This window comes from Balaenoptera borealis (genome assembly GCF_965194805.1).
Source record: "Balaenoptera borealis genome assembly, chromosome: 13".
Classification (NCBI taxonomy): Eukaryota; Metazoa; Chordata; class Mammalia; order Artiodactyla; family Balaenopteridae; genus Balaenoptera; species Balaenoptera borealis.
In genome coordinates, this window is record NC_138870.1 from 49410612 (window position 1) to 49432272 (window position 21661).

General features: G+C 39.5%; 1 long non-coding RNA gene across 1 annotated transcript in view; it reads left to right on the forward strand.

Annotated features, from left to right (window-relative positions):
* The window catches only part of LOC309609593, a 475588-nt gene that overhangs the window by 117343 nt on the left and 336584 nt on the right, over positions 1-21661 (forward strand). Inside the window, exon 6 of the long non-coding RNA XR_014233497.1 lies at positions 11015-11100. This is a non-coding gene — a long non-coding RNA (uncharacterized lncRNA). The remainder of the gene's footprint in view (positions 1-11014; positions 11101-21661) is intronic.

The window sequence follows — 21661 nt, forward strand, 5'->3', positions numbered from 1 at the left end:
GCCAAGTGCTATGCAACATTTGCTGTACTAATGACAAAAGAAAATGTGAGATACATTTATAAACAAGCCAAAATCGAAAGTACCGTTAAGTAGTTTGGCCTCCACGCATAGAGGATTAAACTTTATGTCATTCCTTTACTCTTCCCATGGAAATGACAATGTAGCTTAACATCACTCCAGCTTCATTTCATCTAAGCCAAGACGAAAAAAAAGGGAGTTCAGTTTGTAGTTGAATAGTCCTTATTATATCTTCTATTTTGCAGGTTTTCTTTTCTTCCCTCCCAAAATTGTTCTGTGTGTGTGTGTGTGTGTGTGTGTGTGTGTGTGTGTGTGTGAGACTAATTTTGGGTTTATTTTCATTTAAAAAAATCTGAATTTACCTATATAAGGATAAAGATAAACTTAAATGAAATTGCATTTTAAAAAATTAAATCCGTGTTGTTGCTTTAGATATTTAGAATTTATTTTTTTAAGAGCATTAGAATTTGATTTATTAAGGGAATGGAAATGGGTATTTGACCCATACGCCATATGCCAATCCATACATCTGGAAAAAACATACCAATACTAGTGAACACAAAGAGACCCTGACAGTGTATGTGATGGTATTAAGACTGGCCCTATCAGAAGCCAGGATGGTGCCATCAGTCAGGTTCTGCTGGCTTTTGAAGCTCTGCTAGCCTCCTACTGTCTCATCAACTCCTCTCCTGATCCTGCCTTTTAGAAGCGGGCCACCATCCAATGTAAGAACTAAGCAGGCCACCATCCAATGTAAGAACTAAGCAGGCCACTGTCCAATGCAAGAACTAAGTCCATCATTGCACAATTTAAATGAGAAACAAACAAAAAACCCTAAACAAGTCCTCACTTTTCTGATTTAGGGAAAAGCATCTCTGAGGTTCCCTATGCACAAGATTGGCTAGAGAGGCTATTCTCCATTTCCACTTCATGTCAATCATTTTTGCTGCATGTTTGAATGTGGAATGTAGTAGAATTTTGGTTGGCCTGATGTGTTAACAATTTCTGCATACCTACACTGGGGTTTTCTGTAAGAAATTTCACCTGTGGAAATGGAATACTTCTTAGTTCTCACGCAACATTGTCAATTCATGAGCCTTTGACTGTACAGTAATCTTGAAGACTCCTAATAACCCAAAGCTGTTTCTTCATGGAGAATCAAGAGAAAAAATGTCCATGACTCCAGAATAACTTTTTTTTTATGAGAGAATATTTCTTTTTTGGCTGTAACCTTAATTAAACTCTATTAACTTTAATTTAATTTAAGCTATTTAAATACTTCAAATGCTATTAAACTCAAAGAGCACATTTTTTTTAAAGGTATTTAGTTCCTGGGCATTTTTCCTCCATCTCACACAGCCTTAATTACTATCCACTTATTGTTAAGTATATCATAAAATGAAATATACTGTATAAATTGCATTAATCTCTATAAAAGTAAACTTGAAGCGGAGCCATAAACTAACGAAAATCAGAGGTATGATAAAAAGACAAAGTACATAAAACATCTTCTAACACTTGGACCTCCATGAATGGTGAACAGATTTTATTGCATTCTTCTATTATTTCTGTGCAAAAGAGAACAGGCATTTTCATGTATGGAGTATTAAGTAATATTTCCATCTATTATGTGATTTTTTTTCTTTTCTCCATGCCCTATTTTAATGTCTTTTGCCCAAAGTAGAGCTCTACATCTATAATAATTTTCATAGATTTGCCAAGGCATTTTCAATGAGAGGAATAAAATAAATTTCATTTTGAGGGAGTACATTTTCCTTTCATAATTATTCATATAATTATGGCACCCTGGCACATACTAGTAAGTAGGGAAAGAGGACTACTCAATTATATCCTAATGAACATTTGCAATTATACAATTTTTAAAATCCATAAGAACTTTTAAAAAATGCTTTCTATCAGGCATAATATTGTTGAATTTTATTTTCAAGAGTGCTGTCCATTAAATCACTGAGTCAAAATTTTCATTGTCATAGAACTATAGAAGTTAACTTCAAAATATAGAATCACTGATACTTGACATTAGAAACAGTTTTGGATGTCTTCATGTCCAATTCTTCTATGGCCTCACTAACAGATGTTCTACTAAACTTTTTCTAATTTTCAGTACACAATTTTTTTTTAACATCTTTATTGGAGTTTAATATCTTTACAATAGTGTGTTACACCAGTCAGAATGGCCATCATCAAAAAATCTACAAACAATAAGTGCTGGAGAGGGTGTGGAGAAAAGGGAACACTCTTGCACTGTTTCTGGGAATGTAAATTGATACAGCCACTATGGAGAACAGTATGGAGGTTCCTTAAAAAACTAAAAATAGAACTACCATACGACCCAGCAATCCCACTACTGAACATATACCCAGAGAAAACCATAATTCAAAAAGAGTCATGTACCACAATGTTCATTGCAGCTCTATTTACAATAGCCAGGACATGGAAGCAACCTAAGTGTCCATAGATAGACAGAAGAACGGGTAAAGAAGATGTGGCACATATATACAATGGAATATTACTCAGCCATAAAAAGAAACGAAATTGAGTTATTTGTAGTGAGGTGGATGGACCTAGAGTCTGTCATACAGATTGAAGTAAGTCAGAAAGAGAAAAACAAATACCGTATGCTAACACATCTATATGGAATCTAAAAAAATGAAAAGGTTCTGAAGAACCTAGGGGCAGGACAGGAATAAAGACGCAGATGTAGAAAATGGACTTGAGGACACGAGGAGGGGGAAGGGTAAGCTGGGACAAAGTGAGAGAGTGGCATGTACATGTATACACTACCAAATGTAAAATAGATAGCTAGTGGGAAGCAGCTGCATAGCACAGGGAGATCAGCTTCAAGCTTTGTGACCACCTAGAGGGGTGGGATAGGGAGGGTGGGAGGGAGGGAGACACAAGAGGGAAGAGATATGGGAACATATGTATATGTATAACTGATTCACTTTGTTATAAAGCAGAAACTAACACACCATTGTAAAGCAATTATACTCTAATAAAGATGTTAAAAAAAAAGAAAAAAAACAATGGCAACAACTAGAGTTTGGTTTATTCAACTTTACATCAAAACACATCAACAGCATAGAAGCCTGCGTCATGTACAGAACATTGAAAACAGTTCAGTGCCCCTGCATGCTTGCTCTTTTGTTAAGGCAGAGAGTTTAAACAGAGAGAAGTATGAATGGCTCTAATCAAGCTATTGGCTCCCAAGCTCCACCGATGCGCCTTCACAAGGTCGTGGCTCCTTGTGATCCTGTCTGTATATCCTTTCTGTTTTTTGCATCTTTTTGTTCTTGTTGTTGTTGTTGCTGTTGTTTTTTTTTTTGTTTTTTAACATCTTTATTAGAGTATAATTGCTTTACAATGGTGTGTTAGTTTCTGCTTTATAACAAAGTGAATCAGCTATATATATACGTATATTCCCATATCTCCTCCATCTTGCATCTCCCTCCCACCCTCCCTATCCCACCCCTCTAGGTGGTCACAAAGCACCGAGCTGATCTCCCTGTGCTATGCAGCAGCTTCCCACTAGCTATCTATTTTACATTTGGTAGTGTATATATGTCAATGCCACTCTCTCACTTCATCGCAGCTTACCCTTCCCCCTCCCCGTGTCCTCAAGTCCATTCTCTACGTCTGCATCTTTATTCCCATCCTGCCCCTAGGTTCTTCAGAATCTTTTTTTCTTTTTTTTTAGATTCCATATATGTGTGTTAGCATATGGTATTTGTTTTTCTCTTTCTGACTTACTTCACTCGTTATGACAGACTCTAGGTCCATCCACCTCACTACAAATAGCTCAATTTTGTTTCTTTTTATGACTCAGTAATATTCCATTGTATATATATGCCACATCTTCTTTATCCATTCATCTGTCGATGGACACTTAGGTTGCTTCCATGTCCTAGCTATTGTAAATAGAGCTGCAATGAATATTGTGGTACATGACTCTTTTTGAAGTATGGCTTCCTCTGGGTATATGCCCAGTAGTGGGATTGCTGGGTTGAATGGTAGTTCTATTTTTAGTTTTTTAAGGAACCTCCATACAGTTCTCCACAGTGGCTGTATCAATTTACATTCCCACCAACAGTGCAAGAGGGTTCCCTTTTGTCCACACCCTCTCCAGCATTTGTTATTTGTAGATTTTCTCATGTTGCCCATTCTAACTGGTGTGAGGTGATACCTCATTGTAGTTTTGATTTGCATTTCTCTAATAATTAGTGATGTTGAGCAGCTTTTCATGTGCCTCTTGGCCATCTGAATGTCTTCTTTGGAGAAATGTCTATTTAGGTCTTCTGCCCATTTTTGTATTGGGTTTTTTGTTTTTTTAATATTGAGCTGCATGAGCTGTTTATATATTTTGGAGATTAATCCTTTGTCCGTTGATTCATTTGCAAATATTTTCTCCCATTCTGAGGGTTGTATTTTCATCTTGTTTATGGTTTCCTTTGCTGTGCAAAAGCTTTTAAGTTTCATTAGGTCCCATTTGTTTATTCTTCCTTTTATTTCCATTTCTCTAGGAGGTGGGTCAAAAAGGATCTTGCTGTGATTTATGTCATAGAGTGTTCTGCCTCTGTTTTCCTCGAAGAGTTTGATAGTGTCTGGCCTTACATTTAGATCTTTAATCCATTTTGAATTTATTTTTGTGTATGGTGTTAGGGAGTGTTCTAATTTCATTCTTCTACATGTAGTTGTCCAGTTTTCCCAGCACCACTTATTGAAGAGGCTGTCTTTTCTCCATTGTATATTCTTGCCTCCTTTATCAAAAATAAGGTGACCATATGTGCGTGGGTTTATCTCTGGGCTTTCTATCCTGTTCTGTTGTTCTATATTTTTGTTTTTGTGCCAGTACCATACTGTCTTGACTACTGTAGCTTTGTAGTATAGTCTGAAGTCAGGGAGCCTGATTCCTCCAGCTCTGTTTTTCTTTCTCAAGATTGCTTTGGCTATTTGGGGTCTTTTGTGTTTCCATACAAATTGTGAAATTTTTTGTTCTAGTTCTGTGAAAAATGCCATTGGTAGTTTGATAGGGATTGCATTGAATCTGTAGCTTGCTCTGGGTAGTATAGTCGTTTTCACAATGTTGATTCTTCCAATCCAAGAACATGGTATATCTCTCCATCTGTTTTTATCATCTTTAATTACTTTCATCAGTGTCTTATACTTTTCTGCATACAGGTCTTTTGTCTCCTTAGGTAGGTTTATTCCTAGGTATTTTATTCTTTTTGTTGCAGTGGTCAATGGGAGTGTTTCCTTAATTTCTCTTTCAGATTTTTCCTCATTAGTGTACAGGAATGCAAGAGATTTCTGTGCATTAATTATATATACTGCTACTTTACCAAATTCATTGATTAGCTCTAGTAGTTTTCTGGTAACGTCTTTAGGATTCTCTATGTATACTATCATGTCATCTGCAAACAGTGACAGCTTTACTTCTTCTTTTCTGATTTGGATTCCTTTTGTTTCTTTTTCTTCTCTGATCGCTGTGGCTAAAACTTCCAAAAGCATGTTGAATAATAGTGGTGAGAGTGGACGACCTTGTCTTGTTCCTGATCTTAGAGGAAATGGTTTCAGTTTTTCACCATTGAGAACAATGTTGGCTGTGGGTTTGTCATATATGGACTTTATTATGTTGAGGTAAGTTCCCTCTATGCCTACTTTCTGGAGGGTTTTTATCATAAATGGGTGTTGAGTTTTGTCAAAAGCTTTTTCTGCCTCTATTGAGATGATCCTATGGTTTTTCTCCTTCAATTTGTTAATATGGCTTATCACATTGATTGATTTGCGTATATTGAAGAATCCTTGCATTCCTGGGATAAACCCCACTTGATCATGGTGTATGATCCTTCTAATGTGCTGTTGGATTCTGTTTGCTAGTATTTTGTTGAGGATTTTTGCATCTATGTTCATCAGTGATATTGGCCTGTAGTTTTCCTTCTTTGTGACATCTTTGTCTGGTTTTGGTATCAGGGTGATGGTGGCCTCGTAGAATGAGTTTGGGAGTGTTCCTCCCTCTGCAATATTTTGGAAGAGTTTGAGAAGGATAGGTATTAGCTCTTCTCTAAATGTTTGATAGAATTCGCCTGTGAAGCCATCTGGTCCTGGGCTTTTGTTTGTTGGAAGATTTTTAATCACAGTCTCAATTTCAGTGCTTGTGATCGGTCTGTTTATATTTTCTATTTCTTCCTGGTTCAGTCTCGGAAGGTTGTGCATTTCTAAGAATTTGTCCATTTCTTCCAGGTTGTCCATTTTATTGGCATATAGTTGCTTGTAGTAATCTCTCATGACCCTTTGTATTTCTGCAGTGTCAGTTGTTACTTCTCCTTTTTCATTTCTAATTCTATTGATTTGAGTCTTCTCCCTTTTTTTCTTGATGAGTCTGCCTAATGGTTTATCAATTTTGTTTATCTTCTCAAAGAACCAGCTTTTAGTTTTATTGATCTTTGCTACCGTTTCATTTCTTTTTCATTTATTTCTGCTCTGATCTTTATGATTTCTTTCCTTTTGCTAACTTTGGGGGTTTTTTTTGTTCTTCTTTCTCGAATTGCTTTAGTTGTAAGGTTAGGTTGTTTATTTGAGATGTTTACTGTTTCTTGAGTTAGGATTGTATTGCTCTAAACTTCCCTCTTAGAGCTGCTTTTGCTGCATCCCATAGGTTTTGGGTCATCGTGTTTTCATTGTCATTTGTTTCTAGGTATATTTTAATTTCCTCTTTGATTTCTTCAATGATCTCTTGGTTTTTAAGTAGTGTATTTTTTACCTCCATGTATTTGCATTTTATTACAGATATTTTCCTGTAATTGATATCTAGTCTCATAGCATTGTGGTCAGAAAAGATACTTGATAAAATTTCAATTTTCTTAAATTTACCAAGGCTTAATTTGTGACCCAAGATATGATATATCCTGAAGAATGTTCCATGAGCACTTGAGAAGAAAGTGTATTCTGTTATTTTTCGATGGAATGTCCTGTAAATATCAATTAAGTCCATCTTGTTTAATGTATCATTTAAAGCTTGTGTCTTCTTATTTATTTTCATGTTGGATGATCTCTCTATTGGTGAAAGTAGGGTGTTAAAGTCCCCTACTATGATTGTGTTACTGTCGATTTCCCCTTTTATGGCTGTTAGCATTTGCCTTATGTATTGAGGTGCTCCTATGTTGGGTGCATAGATATTTACAATTGTTATATCTTCTTCTTGGATTGATTCCTTGATCATTATGTAGTGTCATTCTTTGTCTCTTGTAATAGTCTTTATTTTAAAGTCTATTTTGTCCGATATGAGAATTGCTACTCCAGCTTTCTTTTTATTTCCATTCGCATGGAATATCTTTTTCCTTCCCCTCACTTTCAGTCTTATGTGTCCCTAGATCTGAAGTGGGTGTCTTGTAGACAGCATATATATGGATCTTGTTTTTGTATCCATTCAGCCAGTCTGTGTCTTTTGGTTGGAGCATTTAATCCATTTACATTTAAGGTAATTATTGATATGTATGTTCCTATTACCATTTTTTAAATTGTTTTGGGTTTGTTATTGTAGGTATTTTCCTTCTCTTGTGTTTCCTGCCTAGAGAAGTTCCTTTAGCATGTGTTGTAATGCTAGTTTGGTGGTGCTGAATTCTCTTAGCTTTTGCTTGTTTGTAAAGGTTTTAATTTCTCCGTCAAATCTGAATGTGATCCTTGCTGGGTAGAGTACTCTTGGTTGTAGGTTTTCGTCCGTCATCACTTTAAATATGTCCTGCCACTCCCTTCTGGCTTGCAGAGTTTCTGCTGAAAGATCAGCTGTTAACCTTATGGGGATTCCCTTGTATGTTATTTGTTGCTTTTCCCTTGCTGCTTTTAATATCTTTTCTTTGTATTTAATTTTTGATAGTTTGATTGATATGTGTCTTGGCATGTCTCTCCCTGGATTTATCCTGTATGGGGCCCTCTGAGCTTCCTGGACTTGTTTGACTGTTTCCTTTCCCATATTAGGGAAGTTTTCAACTATAATCTCTTCAAATATTTTCTCAGCCCCTTTCTTTTTCTCTTCTTCTTCTGGGACCCCTATAATTCGAATGTTGGTGTGTTTAATGTTGTCCCAGAGGTCTCTGATACTGTCCTCAATTCTTTTCATTCTTTTTTCTTTATTCTGCTCTGCAGTAGTTATTTCCACTATTTTATCTTCCAGGTCACTTATCTGTTCTTCTGCCTCAGTTATTCTGGTATTGATCCCTTCTAGAGTATTTTTTATTTCATTTATTGTGTTGTTCATCATTGTTTGTTTGCTCTTTAGTTCTTCTTGGTCCTTGTTAAACATTCCTTGTATTTTCTCCATTCTGTTTCAAAGATTTTGGATCATCTTTAGTATCATTACTCTGAATTCTTTTTCAGATAGACTGCCTATTTCCTCTTCATTTGTTTGGTCTGGTAGGTTTTTACCTTGCTCCTTCATCTGCTGTGTGTTTCTCTGTCTTCTCATTTTGTTTAACTTATTGTGTTTGGGGTCTCCTTTTCACAGGCTGCAGGTGGGTAGTTCCCGTTGTTTTTGGTGTCTGCCCCAGTGGCTAAGGTTGGTTCAGTGGGTTGTGTTGGCTTCCTGATGGAGGGGACTGGTGCCTGTGTTCTGGTGGATGAGGCTGGATCTTGTCTTTCTGGTCGGGAGGTCCACATCTGGTGGTGTGTTTTGGGGTGTCTGTGACCTTATTATGATTTTAGGCAGCCTCTCAGCTAATGGGGGGGTTGTGTTCCTGTCTTGGTAGTTGTTTGGCATAGGGTGTCCAGCACTGTAGCTTGCTGGTTGTTGAGTGGAGCTGGGTCTTAGCATTGAGATGGAGATCTCTTGGCACGCTTTCACCATTTGATATTATGTGGAGCTCGGAGGTCTCTGGTCGACCAATGTCCTGAAGTCGGTGCTCCCTACTCAGAGGCACAGGCCTGATACTTGGCCAGAGCACCAAGCCCCTGACAGCCACAAGGCTCAGAAGAAAAAGGAGAAAAAAAGAAAAAAAGGAAAAAAAAATAAAGTTATTAAAATAAAAACTAGAAAAATTATTAAAATTAAAAAAAATTAAAAGTAATAAAAAAAAGAAAATAAAAAAGAAAGAAAGAAGAGAGCAACCAAACCAAAAAACAAATCCACCAATGATAGTAAGTGCTAAAAACTATACAAAAACAAACAAACAAACAAACAACAGACAGATCCCTGGGACAAATGGTAAAAGCAAAGCTATACAGACGAAATCACACAAAGAAGCATACACATACACACTCACAAAAAGAGAAAAAGGAAAAAAAACATATATCTTTTGTGAAGTCTGAGGTCTTTTGCCAGTCAGTAGGTGTTCTGTAGGAGTTGTTCCACACGTAGATGTATTTCTGATGTATTTGTGGGGAGGAGGTTGATCTCCACGTCTTTCTTCTCTGCCATCTTGAAGGTCTCCCCAGTACACAATTGTTAATGAGACATTGCTTAAATACCACCAGGGCTGTAATGTGTACCATCAGAGAGGGCAGCCTCTTCCAAGGCTGAATGATGCTAATAGTTAGGAGACAGCTCTTGAACACCTAATATGTGCAAGACACTCTTCTAGATATTACACGGGGTATAAATTTGAGTCAGACTTTGTTTGTACATAAAGTACTGACACTCAAGTTGAGGGTATAATATGTTTACATGAAAAAATGACACTGTAATAGCGGAACTGTGTTCACTTGCCCATGTAGATTTTAGATGCTCTGACCTCTAATAGAGAGTTGAGGCAGATATCTGCTTACCAGGGCCTCTGCTTTGAACACTGTCTCTCCGGGGTCCCCTAAGTTGCATCTCCTTAAGTTTGTACCTGAACTTTCCCTTCCTGCCCGACAACTTGTAATTGATAACACATTTGCATAAACATCTGGGAATTTGATGGGCACTTCCTAGAGGCTCTTTGCCTGATTACATTTTCAGTTCCTGTTTCACAAGTCATGGGCAAGTAATCCCCACCCTCACATCCTCTGTAAGATTCCAGAACACTTGGCCACACACAGGTGCTGGCCCAGGCTCAGTGCCCCAGCCCTGCAGAAGCCAGTGGAGCCAGGTATGTATGTCATGGAAAATAGCTGGTCATAGAAACCTGCAGAAATGGAAAATTCTCCTTTGAAAGGTTCCATCACGAATTGGAAAGTAAATGCAGGAACTACCGCCCTTTTCAAATATGGAAGCACTTTTAACATCTAAAACTCTCATGGCCAGTCATCTGATCCAGTTAACACTATTATTCTCTACTGATAAAGAAAATAATTATAATTGATGCATTCAGAATACTTTAAGATTATTTTTTGTTGTATTAATTCTAATATTTCAAAAAATAATGGCACTTATGCATGTGAGACATATTATTTACTCAACTGTCAGCAGTGCTTGGTGTATATGTAACTTTATGATATCCTGGCAATAATTCCATGGGTGCTCAGGGATACATGTTTCATAGACTTTGAACCATATAATGATAAAAATATAATTATAGAATCATCCTGTGCAAAGCAGATTACACCCATTATCTCCTTTAGTCCTCAGAACTACTCTATGGGATCTACACTGTCAAACTCTATTTTATGGATGGGGAAACCAAGGCTTCCAAGAGAATGAGTAACTGGCCCCGGACATAGAGCTAGAAGTGACAAAGCTGAGGTTTGACACAGGCCTGTCTGCCCTGAGAGCCTGACTCTATGACCTTACCATCAGACACCAGGAAAGGGGTTGCAAATAAAGGTAAGAGAGTCTGAGGTGGTTGAGTGCAAGAACTGTACCCAGAATTGCCACCATGCCCAGCCCTGCCACCTCTGTTGTTGATATATCAGCCATTCTCTGGAGCTAACTGGAACCTGACAGTGAAGGTAAGACACACACAACAAAGGGATTTTCTTTCAGTTTCCTAGAGCAGCCACTGAGTTAATGTTAAAATTTGATTCTTAGTTGATTTCACTCATCCATGCGATTTTGTTTTCTTAGTGCTTTGCAGGTGCATTTCTGCAGCATGATAAACCACCTTGGTCGGCTGAACATGTTTCTTGGTTTTACATCCTAACAAAAGCAAGGTAATTGTATAATTATTCATCTGGGTCCTCCAAATGAGCACAAGGGCAATCAGAAATTTCAATTATGATAAAATATAGGAAGTGTCAAGGATAATAAAGAGAAGAAGCAAATAAAATACTATAGGAGTTAAGAGGAAAGAGGCGTTATTTTGACCTTCTTAGGTTGGAGAAGGCTTTGTGTAAAAATAAGTTGGCATTTTTCCTGGATGTTGAGTAATAGTGAAGCTTTGCCAACTTGAAGTTGATGAGGGGATGGGCCTCTAGGTAGGAGGATTATTCCTCTGTCATCTAAATCAGGGCATATTAGAGAGTAAAAATGGGGCACTTTTAATAATTGTAGCTAAGCAACAGAACAAACTGGGACTGTCCTGGGCAAACCACACGTGTGGTCACTCAAAGTACAGGGGAAAGAGTAGAAGACCTCTCTGTATTTGATTGGAGCAAGAGAGGGGAGTAGTAAAAAATCAAATTAGAAAAGTGCATTGGGGGGCTTCCCTGGTGGCGCAATGGTTGAGAATCTGCCTGCTAATGCAGGGGACACGGGTTTGAGCCCTGGTCTGGGAAGATCCCACATGCCACGGAGCAGCTGGGCCCGTGAGCCACAACTACTGAGCCTGCGCGTCTGGAGCCTGTGCCCCGCGACGGGAGGGGCCGCGATAGTGAAAGGCCCGCGCACCGCGATGAAGAGCGGTCCCCGCACCGCGATGAAGAGTGGCCCCCACTTGCCTCAACTAGAGAAAGCCCTCGCATGAACCGAAGACCCAACACAGCCAAAAATAAAATAAAATAAATAAATAAAGTAGCTATAAAAAAGAACAGTGCTTTAAAAAAAAAAAGAAAAGAAAAGTGCATTGGGACTACATTGCGAAAGACCTTGAGTGCCAGGCGATATTTTATAGACAGTCTAGTCATGGAAATTTTGTGAATAGGTGGATACATGATATAAATGAAACTGTCTTTCAGAAAGATTAATTTGACAGTAGAGAGGAAGATGAATGACAGAGGGCAGGCATGGGAATATTTACTTGATATGTCCGTGATTTCTTCTCTATCTCCAAGTCTTCTTAGAGAATTTGCCTTGTCACAGTTTAAGTAAGGATAGCCCCATGTCCCATGGATCCTTGTTTTTCTTGATTACATCTGACAGAACCAGGGGTAAACATATGATTTTCGCTGGTTCAGTGAGATATTGTCCTCTTAGAAATTTGAAATCAAGACCAGAAAGCAACTTTTTAAACTATAGGAATTCATCCTTTTGGGATACCTGAGGTGGGCCATGAGTAAGAAATGAGTTTAGCAGAGAACTGGTGTGCTGTGTGCAGAGAGAGAGCAATACTGCAACTGTGCAAAGTGAAGCAGATATGAAAGGCCACGTGCACATGTGAGAGAGAGGCAGAGAGACAGAGAGATGGAGACAGACAGACAGAGAGGAAGACTGAGAGAAGGAGAGGAGAGGGGAGGAGAAGGGAAGTAAGGGGAGAGAGAGATAATGCCTGATGGCTTTGAGGTCCTGTGATACCTGCTGTACCTCATGATCCATGATATTCCTCTGTGTTATCGTCATTAACTAAGTTGATCCTAGAACAATGTGGGAGTTAGGGGCACTGACCCTCCAAGGAGTTGAAAATCCACATAATCCACTTGTAATTTATAGTCGGCCCTTCGTATATACTGTTCCTCCATAGAAGCAGTTCCTCCTTATCTGTGGTTCTGCATCCTCAGATTCAATCAAGCTTGGATCGTGTAGCACTGTAGTATGTACTACTGAAAAAAAATGCGCTAATCTGTAAAACTACTGAATCACTGTGTTGTACACTTTAAACTAATATAATATTATTATAAATCAGCGATACTTCAACAACAAAAATCCACATATAAGTGGACCTATGCAGTTCAAACACATGTTGTTCAAGTGTCAATTGTACTTTTATCTTAATCTAATTTGATTAGGTTTATTTTCTTGAAAACAAATGTGCTCTGACTAGGGTAAAGTAGGAAATGTTCCCCAGTAAGACCCACCTATTGATTCTGGATCTGCCTTTTTGAACAACACAAAACAAGTCTCCTTCTCATAATAGCCCTTCAAATATTTCAAGACAGGCATTTTTTTTTATACAGTTTCCTATTCTTGAGGCTAAATATTTCTCTCTTCAGCAAGAGCTGTTCTGTCATCTATTTCCTGTTAAAGATGGTACTCAAAATTGAGCGCCTTCTTTTCACAACCTTCTTTTCTCCTGTGTTTTTTTTCAAGGCAGGAAAATTAAAGCACTCACTGTCCCTGACTCTTTTCCAGTTATGGGGAGATGGAGAGGACCTGAAGAATATTCTTAGCTAATGATATGTAAGTAGGAGTCTTATTACCAAACCAAAGTTGGGTCCACTCACCCGTGTGCAGTAAAGCCAATCTACTGACATTGGCTTGGGTTGAAGGAAAGTGCAGCATTTATTGCAGGGCACCAAGCAAGGAGTCCAGGCAGCTAATGCTCAAAAGGCCTGAATTCCTCAATGGCTTTCAGGGAAAGGATTTTAATACAGGGTGAGGGAGGGGGTTTGTAGGGTGTGTGATCAGCTCCTAGACATTCTTCGCTTGGTTGGTGGTGAGGTAACAGGGAACAGGGTGGTGTTTCAGAAGTCAACATCATTGACCTTCCAGCTCCAACTGGTTTGGGGTCTACTTGCTTTTGGTCAGCATGCAGTTAACTTCTTCCACCTTGTGGGGCTTTCAGTATCTGAAGAACAGCTCAAGGATATTGCCCAGAATATTATCTATAGCCCTAGAGGAGGAACTAAAGTTCCTTGACTTTGTTTAATGGCTAAGCTATTATTATTGTCTTGCTTGACTGTTTTCCTTTGTTTTTGCATTTTCTCACTTCTCTGATTAAATTTGTTCTTTGTAACTCGGGGAAGGCCTAGGAGGCTAAAATTTTTCTACAAACAAGAGGGAAAAGGAGGTCATGGGTGGGGGTGGTGGTCCTGTCCTGGGAAGGCCCCATAGAGTCCTGCTCAGTTACAGTCTCTAGGAAGAACATTTTTTCCTGAACGAAAAGGCAAACATCTTCTAGGGGGAGAATCCTTTATCCTTCTCTTGTCTAGGATAAGGAGAAGATACCTGGAAGTGTAGCATCCCTCATATGACTTTGAGGAGGTAGCAAGGATGCTGATGCTGGAGAATAAAAAAGACCTGGTTCCTAGTTTCTATCTCTGAGCTGGCATATCCTCCATGGGCTGCCATTACAATACTGCTTGTTGCGTGAGACAATAAGAGCCGTTTTGTATAAAGCCATGTAGCACATTTTTCTGTAACCAGCATACAAATAATAACTAATAAACTTTCTTAGGCTTGGACATGATACTTTTGTAAATATGATATAAGATTATATTGGCTTTTAAATCCTCTGTATCATATAAACACTGTAATTCATTCACTTTAGTGAAATTTCTTCTAATTTTCAAATTTGTCTTCTGTGACAAATATTCATAATTCCTAGCTATAAAGCACAGAAAGAATTTAAATCCATTTTCTTAATCCCGTCTGTTCTGTATACCTGCTTTCCTTTTCTCTTCTGTAAGAAAAAAGAGAAATCAACATCTAATAAATTGATAGAAAAATACGGCAGAAGACTTGCAAATTTCTAGGGCTAGTTTATGGAGAAGGATACAGAGAAGAGTAAACCACAATTTGAACACAGGTTTCTTCTAGTAGGAAGAATAAAGCATAGTCTCAAATAAGTAAACATAAAGCAGAATGAGTGGAGTAATTGGATAATTTTAATGTCTATAACCTTTTGCTGCTCTGCAACTCTTGTCCCACAATAACATGGAGCAACTCCAGTAGAGCAGAAATGATTGTGTGTGTTCAGTCTATAGAGCGCTTGAGATGGAGCCCCTCCCACCTCTGGTCCCCTGCAGCCTGCAGCCCATGTATGTCATGGGGAGATACAGAAATGCCCAGGCCCAGAAGGGGAAACAAGGAGACCTAATGTTAAGGCAGGACAAGGCCAAATGGGTAGTGTTGGGTCGGGAGCCTCTGGGCATCAGTAGCAGATGCATGCAGGCCAGGGGAGTACCAGGAGATGCAGCAGGCAAAGAGGACTTCATCCAATGGTCAAGTGAGGTGACATGGCTCGGTGAGACCAGTGAGGAGCTGAGGACTGCGCAGGTGGCAGGGACCGCTCACCCCTGCCGCCATGATGTTTTCTAGGAATCTCTTGTTGCTCAGAAGCTACTGGGGGAGAAAGACTAAGATAAGGAGGTGTGAGATAACCGTGAAAACATGTACCCCAAATACACCTAGCTAAACTGCAAGAGAATAAGCTTTAAACAAAAATTGACTCTGTTACCCAGATAAGGTATTTTTTTCCATTGCTATTCAAAGACAATAGAGGCTTGTGATTAAATAACGTTTCTTTACATCTGACTCATAGTGTGTGAATTTTAAAGTCACTTTAATTACAGGATACTTGATTTACGAAAGTGGTGTGTACAAAGTCATAAGAGGGTTCAAATGAGGATCTCACTCCTAGTCCACGGATTAAAGGGTGACATTTGAACAAAACCTTACGGGATGTGCATGGTTTTTAATGGGAGAGAAAAAGAAGAGTAAAGATGGGTATTTTAGAGTCAGGACACTGGGACAGAGGAACACGACCTGCATGGGAAAAACAAGTTGTCTACTAGCTGGAGTACATTCATCGACTGAAGCATAACGTTTCAGAAGTGGAAAGGATTTTAGACATGAATACGTTTTAAATATGATCTTCTCATTTACAAGTGAGGCGACTGAGGCGCGGGGTGGTGAAGGGCTCTGTCACTGTCGCATCAGCATTGGGGGTCAGCCTTGAAACCTGGCCCCCCAGGCGCAGGTGAGGGTTCTGTTGTCTACGACACCCTGCCCAGATTGCCGAGGACCCTAATGTCGGCTATTTCATTGGCTATAGAAATTCACAGACTGTTTTTGAGGAGAGGATTTTTAAGAAAAGTAATGCAGCTATAAGGTAATAAGATAGATTAGATGGGAGGAATAGGATGGATAGATCTGGGGAAGAAGAAAACGGACCTGGAAAGAATTATTGCAGTTGTTCGGGGATGAGGTAACAGAGCCAGGGTGTAGCGCTGTAATAATTATGATCTGGGGATTGTAACTATCATTGCTCGTTAGGTAATTTCCTAAGGGCCTCTGGTTTGCTAGTGCCTAGAATAGTGCCTAGGGACTCTTGAATGAACTGTTGAGTGAATGAGTCAACAAACGAAAGTTAGTGACTATAGAAATGCAGAAGGAGATTTCCATGAAAGAAGTATTTTTTTGAGTCTCAAGACATAAACTGGAGGATTTTGGAGGAGAAATGTTGAGTTGATTTGGACCTATGGAGTTTGATGTGGAGAAGTGGCCTTCACAGGGATTTTGCAATCAGGCAATTAGAGAGTGAGCCTGGAGCTCTGAGAAGGGTTAGGGCTGCAGATGTACAGGTCTGGGGAAACAATCAGAAATATGGTGCCAGTGATTTCAAGGCTCTGCTCAGGGCTCTTTACAGACAAGCAAAATGAAAACTGGTCCCATTCTCCTCTCACCAAAGTAGACTGTGCCCTCCAGTGAAAAGTGAAAAATTAGAACTTTCCCTCATATATGCTAATCAATCTCTGGTGTGTGTGTGTTTAGTACTATTGTAGCATACATATGAAAGTTGACTGGTCTTTGAATTCAGCAGTTACAGTCAGCTAAATTCTGAACCTGAATAATGCACGGGCGGGGTGCTGTTTACTGGGAGCAAGTGATTTATTTTATTGCTTACATTTCAAATCCTTTAATATGTTTCCCAAGAATTCATTTGATTTGAAAAATAATTGCAAAAATACGACCGGAGGAAAAAAATGAAACCCATGTCAGTCAGCTGAAGTGAATTATTAAGTGTATCTGTTTTTCTAGAATATTTTTACTATTAGAAAATTGGTGTCTCCCATTCCATACTAAATAAGTGTTGAACAAAGATTTAACTTATTAGTTTGAAGTTGTGCCAGGATTGCAGCCTGTGTGTCTCAGTCCTGTTCTTGATGGGGGAAAAAAGGAAGGAAGGAAGGAAGGAGAAACGGAGTGAAATTGAATAGTAGAGTAGTAGCGCAAGAAGAAGGGCTCAGGGAGAGGGTTGTTTTATATGTTTTTTTAAAGACAGGAGGCCTCACACCAGCAACCATATTACAGCGATTGTCACATCCCAGACATTCATTGTATAGAATTAATAGTAACAGTGAATGGACATGTTTTTGACTTCATAGCCCCCAGCCCGTGGCTAAGCTGAGAGCCCTCACAGATCCTCCTTTGAGAATCACCACTCCGATGGCATCCATGCTGACCTTGATGTCAAGGGACTCACATTCTTGTTACGGCTCTGTCTGTGGCTAACCATATGTCCCGGGGAAAGTCATTTAGCGTCTGCTTTGGTTTCCTGTCTGAATACCTGACCCTTCCTGCTTTACGGGGTTGTTGCAAAATGAATTAGAGAAGGTATGAGAGAATGCTTTGTATTCTCATAAGAAAGGTCCTCTGTGATTCTAAAGGGTTATTATTAATTCACCCGGAATAAAGACTACAAACTAAGCTGAACGATAAATAGATCTGATGAAAGTGTTCACAGTTTCCTGCTCTGTATAACACAAATCTCTGCCTTGGCTGCTATTAGCACCAAACGATCCCAGCTACTTGTTCCAAAAGTTTAATCTGTAATGTTATGTGATTGTGCATTTGGTAATATTTAAAAGAACGTGCGTAAAGAAGAAAATAATGTTACCTGGGTACAGATTGATCCAAGGATAGGATTTTTATAATTAGGAACAGTATTTGACACATCACCATCACAACAAGCACCCAAATAATTGTTTAAACAATGGCACAGCAACCAAGTGCCTCTCGATGCTGGATTGTTGACTTTAAAGATGAATCCCATAAATAGCCAGCAACAGAATTTTAGCCTACACAGGACTGAAGTATCTTGTGGCAAATCTTTAATTTGTGGCTAATGACTGAATCTATCTCATGTAATTTTTAAATCAGGAAATCTGAGAAAATAAGTATATGAGAGGTTAAAGATCCAAAAATGAAAGCTATGCAACTTTTAAGCCCTCAGCACTTAAATTTATATTTAACAGTGATTAAGTACTGGGTTCATATAAGGGGCTGTAATTTCATCAGGAGACATGTTCATTTTTAACTGAACAAAGCAGATTTAGTGCTTTCCTAAGAAAGGACGAAGATATTGCACTGTTAGCAAGCCACAGATAATTCTAGTTGACTTATGGTGGGCTAAATAGAAACTAATTTTCGAAGGAGTCAATAAAAATAATCTTTACTGGATAGTTTCTATAATATCCCTAAGTCTATAAGTTTGTGATTTGTAGATCAGCTATCCAAAGAATGTAAACAAGAACATTTTCTCCCTACGTCTACTCCATTAAGAAGTTAAGATGAAAATAACGTTAACCTGACTCCTGTCTTCTGGTTTAACCTCATCGCATGCAGCTGCTCCATAGAAGCCCAGCCGTCGGGCCAATTGCAACAAGGTCTCAGAAGCAGCCATGTCTCTGCTGGGGGGTTGCCTCTCCTTGGAATGTTCTTTTCTTCCTGCATCTGATTAACTCCTGCTCATTCTTAGAAAATCAAATCACTGTCCTTCCTCCCGTTAATCCCTCCACAAACCCGTCTCTGCTGCACCACAGTTGAGGCCCCATCCTCACCCCCTCTGTTCTCAGAGCTTTATGCATTTGCCTTTTATATTACCCTGCTTTGACTTTTTGAAACTTGTTTAACCTCCCTCTCCCTCTAAAGCCAGATCAATAAGCCACATTTTCACTTTTTGCGCAGCTTCCTTCTCTGTGTCATATCACACAGAGTTCTCTCCTTCAGCCCCCACTTCATTCTAGGTCCACCCAGTATTGCAGGCTTTGGACTTGTTGCCTCATCTGAGTGTCCCACTTAGCCTTTGCATAAGCATTTTGCCTCTGAAGTGGACCTTTCTGCTTCTTTTCATCTCTATTATAATTTCCTGGCCTAGGCCGAGCTCTCGATGACCCAAATTCCATCTTGGGTCCATTGGACCAGAATCCTAGTGGGATGCAGGTGGAGGGGTAGGAGGCAGTTATGGCATTTCTTACATTGTTTCATGATAGTTTGTTTTCTTGTCTGTCTCCAATTAACTACCAATTCCTTGAGGGCAGGACCTACCTTCATCTTGGCATGTAAGGACCTGACACAGTACCTAGTACATAGTAGATGATTAATAAATATTTATAAAGTATATGTGAATGGTAAACTTAGAGCATATTATTCTTAAATTTTAAGCCCTACATGAGACAATTTATTCTTCAACCAGGACAAAATAGGTTTGTTTACAAGGAGGCCACATGAAAGCACATAGGTTCATTGGTCAGAAGAAAGACCTCCTCCTTCACTTCTTTGCTCTTTACCTGTGAAACCTACTTTGAAAAATATTTGTCTATAGACTCTGATTTTCATGTTTCCTAGTTACTTATTTGTAAGCTGTCACTGTTTAGAATGGGGACCTCTGATCTGAAAGCTGGCCTCTGGTTCTCCTACCAAAGAGAACTAGATTCTGGCTCATGAATCTAGATCTCTTGCTGACTTACTGCTGCCTGTGAACTAACTTCCCAGATGACTCTGTCTATCATGCTGAGCACTTATACCCCCAACATCAAGCACAGCATCTGTAACACAGTAGACGCCCAATATGTATTTGTTGAAAGACTGAATGATGACCTCCAGGGTTCTTGCCTGCCAACTATCTCCTGGCCCAGATCCTCTGCCATAGATGATGCCCACCCACTGGGAAATCACTCTCCCACTTGGCAGGTATGGTGTCCTGCCCGTCCCTAAACACCCTTTTTGGACCTTGTGTGCTGTGTCTGGTGCATCTGGCTGTGCTTTCTGAGCCCATTTCTTTAGAGAAGTCATTGCTCTCGGCGTTGATTCCCCTCTCATGCTCTGGGTTTCAAGTCAAAGGCCAGCTGTGTCTTTTCCCTCCACCTCCCCAAAGCCCAGAGTGGCCCGTTAACATCTTTTATCTGAGATACTTGTTGTGATGCCCTACAGCTTTTAGCACCCAGTCCCACTTGCCCCCCCAAATGTTGGCTGAATTGAATTTGAATTTCCACAGCTGGGTGCCCCCTTCCTTGTCTTCTCATGTACTGCACACAGTGAGACTCTAAGGTTGGGCGAGGAGAGTCTGGCGAGGGCTGGGGTTCAGGCCCCTGAGAGCTGCTCTGCATAAGCTTCGGTGTAGGCCACTCACATAGGAACCCACGTCCTTAATAAGAGTGTATCCATTTTTACTGAGGTTAAGATGAAAATAATAATAAAGTCAAGCCAGATCTGCTCTTTAATTATCTTTCTGGTGTGATGCAAGTTCTTAGAAGTGGGCCAAAGTCATCTTAGTGATTTTATTCACACTGTGGAGAGCCAGAATTCCAAGAGACCCAGCTTCCTTCCCTCCTTCCTCCCATCCAAGTCATTCCCTGCTGCAGTGTCACGGTGAGATATATTGTATTGTCTGTTTTGATATAATTTTTAGATCTCTTTTTTCTAAGTTCATTAAAGCCTTTCTTCCTCCCCTGTAAGTGTAGTTGTTAGCCCTGGGGTTCTGGCCAAATTCCAATTTGAGCAATTAATTACATTTCAAGGCTCATCCCTCCCTGCAGTTTCAGGCAGGGAAGGTGCATTCTTTGTCTTCCTCAGCAAGGAACTGCTGAGGGTGAAGCAGCTGTTGCTGCCTCCCCAGAGGAGAGTCGTTTGAGAAGTGGTGAGAAAGCTTCCTGCTTCTTTGAGGGAGCTGCTTGCAAAGTGAGCTGGGACAAAAGGCCTCCCTGTGAACGTGGGGCGTTTTTACAACAGCGGCCTTCAAGCCATCCATCACTCCTCTTTTGAACCACTGGCTGAGCCCAGAACAAAATGGGAAGTGATTGCGCTTTTTTTTTTTTGAAGAGCCATTCCTGAATGGGATGGTCTCCTTTGAAGCCCTGTCAAAGGGATGTTTTTATTTTGTTTTTGTTTTTCTGAAATCCCTTCAGTTTTTGTACCTCCTGCAAGACCTCTCACACCACAGCCTGACATCATGTTCGATACCTAAGTGGCTGCCTTCACAGCTAACAAAAGACAAAGAACGCACAGATGCAGATTGTTCTAATGGAATAAATCAAAGAAATGAACGGTGTTTTCCTTTTAACTTCAAATAGCAAAAGCAATTAATATTCTTTGGAAAGCACAGGTGATAACACAACACCCAAACTCTCTCACCGAGGTTCCCTGTGACATGATCTAACAAGTCAGAAATGCAGTAAGTGTAGTTATATCCTGCAAGTTATTTTGAAATGGTATGGAGAATAACCCTTTCTAGATGCGTACTCTGTGTTTTCCTTGGCCCAGGCAACAGGGTTTGATGGAATGATAATTGGATGTTGATGAAAAACATCAATCATCATTGCATTGTGACTTGAGGTGTATTTGTTTAATGTTAAACTCTAAGTTGTGAAATAAACCATTTGAGTTAGGGAATGGTGA